Source organism: Octopus bimaculoides, chromosome 4 (assembly GCF_001194135.2).
Source record: "Octopus bimaculoides isolate UCB-OBI-ISO-001 chromosome 4, ASM119413v2, whole genome shotgun sequence".
Classification (NCBI taxonomy): domain Eukaryota; kingdom Metazoa; phylum Mollusca; class Cephalopoda; order Octopoda; family Octopodidae; genus Octopus; species Octopus bimaculoides.
Window position 1 is genome coordinate 118,454,465 of NC_068984.1, and position 2,832 is coordinate 118,457,296.

At 35.6% G+C, this 2,832-nt stretch overlaps 1 protein-coding gene across 3 annotated transcripts in view; it reads right to left on the reverse strand.

Annotated features, from left to right (window-relative positions):
• LOC106868833 (anaphase-promoting complex subunit 10) overlaps positions 1–2,832 on the reverse strand; it is a 30,589-nt gene that overhangs the window by 14,000 nt on the left and 13,757 nt on the right. The window contains exon 1 of one of the 3 annotated variants that reach the window (XM_014914260.2): positions 824–948. The exons of 1 other annotated variant lie outside the window; for it this stretch is intronic. The gene's annotated coding sequence lies outside the window, so the exon portion shown is untranslated. Of the gene's footprint in view, positions 1–235; positions 308–823; positions 949–2,832 lie in introns of those variants that run through there. One more of the 3 variants, XM_052967387.1, reaches the window with a different exon arrangement.

Below are 2,832 nucleotides of genomic sequence, written 5' to 3' on the forward strand. Positions count from 1 at the left end.
AGTTTATATGAGACTTAAATATAAACTACATACGATGTTTTGTAACTGTTGCTCTTATCGTTTTGTACTAATGGAGCAGACGTGTGATCAACGACGTTCCAGTCTTGACTATCCTGACTTTTTGTATATCAAGAACAAAGTTTTCCCCCAATACGCCCTTTCTTTTTATATATTGAAGAGTAAGATTTCAGGGAGATTTAGCAGTTATTTCAAGCAGGTTGCGAGTAGAACCTACCTAGTTGGCTCGTTGTTGTTGTTGTTATTGGTTAACCTCAATCAAGCAGCCACGTGATCAAAACCAATCCAGATGTGACTATTCCGTCTTTTTGTGGGATGAGGAAGAATACACGACTATTGTCAAATGCGTCAGCCCATTTTTTAAAGACAGTGGATGTGATTCAAGGAAGATTCGGCTGCTGTCTTGACATATCAAACAACACCGTGAACTCCCACATTAAGCCGTTGTTATTGTTGGGTGTTGATATTTAAAACAACCACGTACGTTAATTTAAAAAGTAAATAAATGATAATTTAGAATTAACGTTACATAATATTCATAATATCTCGTTTAAGAAACACTAAACATCTCCGTAATTAAATCTAAATTGGAAAATGTAATGAAATATTAAGTTAAGCTGAAAAGAAAGATATGTTTACATATTAGAAAACATGAGAGATATTTTAAAGAATATATTAAGACCGAGACAATAGTGACATATTATGACACTTCTAGGTCTAAGAAATTCATCTGTTTTATTTTTTGGGTCCTATACTTCAAAATGTTTATATATGCTGACATCAAATGAAGACAGTCAAAGATTACCTGAAATTCTCACATATCCAAATAATGCGCGCAAGCCATAGTTCCGGTAGCAATAACGACAAATGTGGTATTTTTAAAGGAAGATTATACAATAAAGGGGAATAATTACTACACTTTTGTTGTTTTTGTCTTAAGTTGTTCTTAATAATTCTTTCTATTATAGGCACAAGTCACGGAATTTGGCGGGAGGAAGCCAGTTGATTACATCGACTTCGGTGCTCGACTGGTATTTATTTTATTGACTTATCGACCCCAAAAAAATGAAAAGCAAAGTCGACCTCGGTGGAATTTGAATTCACAACGTAAAGCCAAGACAATAGTTTTGAGGGTATGCGGTTAGTCGACACTGTCTATCCAGTACTTGACAAGTATTTTATTTTATCAACCCTAGAGGGATGAATGGCAGAATCTCAGAGCGTAACACATAACGTATTCTGTTCGACGTTCGGCGAAAGTAAAGAATACGTACACCCGTGTTAGGGTTAGGATTTTTGTTACGCCGAAAACGGGTGGTGTACGTATTCTTTACCTCCGATTGACGTTCTATCAATTCGACCAGTTTACGCCCTTTTGGACCTAAATACGATATAGTGTTAAGTTTCGTTCACCTGCCATCTAAATCAAATCCTACGGGAGTCGACTTTCGCCTTTCGTCCCTTGGGCACTAAGGGGTGGTGAGCAGGAGCGAATTTATGTATGGTCCCATATGCCCATAGCCCAGCCCAGCACCCTTGCTTGAATGGGTTGGTCAAGCATTGGAGGCCCTTTTAAATCAGAGAAGCCTAAAGCTTGAAATTAGAAATTTTAAAATGTATACACAGCAATCAAATAAATAATTTGTAATTTTTTTTTTTTTTTAATGGTTAAAATTTTTTAAAATCTAATTGAGCCCTAACTGGACTCATTAGGCCTAAAGTCCTAGAATTAATGGGGTCAGATTTATTATATTATTATGGTTTGAATTAGCAAAATCATAAGGGCCCTCCAAACCCTTTGGCCCATGGTCCCAACTAGGTCTAAATCTGGCACTGGGTGTAGGTTAATGAAGTGTACACCAGATGTATATTGGACTGATTCAGCCTGTAACACCTGTCGCTAAATGTAACCGTGACCTTGAATCAATATAAGATAAATTAATATATACCAGCTGGTCCCATACTGTCAAAAATTGACGGCTAATTGTAGTATTTTATATATATATAATAATCACAGATACAAACATTCACATACTTCCTTTGTACATCCACACACATACACACGTATACTCACACAGAGTTGAAACGCTGTTTGAGTTTTCTTTTCAGCATTGACTGTTCACCATCCCACTTCTATTACACACACACACACACGCATTCACACGACTCCCTTTTACATACACACACATATACTCACGCAGAGTTTGATTTTTTTTTTTTCGCCTTAGAACTTCTATCATCCCACTACCAAGTTTGCCATCACCCCTTCCTTTCTCATTCGTATGTTGTGATGGAGACAAACACAAGAGTACTATTACAGTAGATATTTAGATAAGAATTATTATACACCACCTCTCCTAAAATTTCCATTTGTTCCTTTAATGTCATTAAAAATAATATTTGGATTCTCATATGCAATATTACTAGCAATAGTCAGGGTGAGTTGATTGAATCATTAGCATGTCAAACAAAATGCTTAGCAGTATAACATTTGATCATTTGTTTTCTTTATTCAAAATTCGGACAGAACTTATGGAATGACCTGATATATATATATATATATATATATATATATACAGGGATTAGCATGAGTTGCTTCTCCAACATACTGAAAATTTAGAAATAGCAGTCAAAGAATAGATTCTTTGGAGTGAAATGTTTGAACGTACTAGCCGATAAATTTTGTAAGTGCCTTCCTCATGTGTTGTTTTTGATGTCGCATGGTCAAAATTCCCATGAGTTGTATAGACATTTTCAAATTTATTCGAATATTGGGCTGAAGATCGGAATAGAGTACCTTCATACTCTTAACCG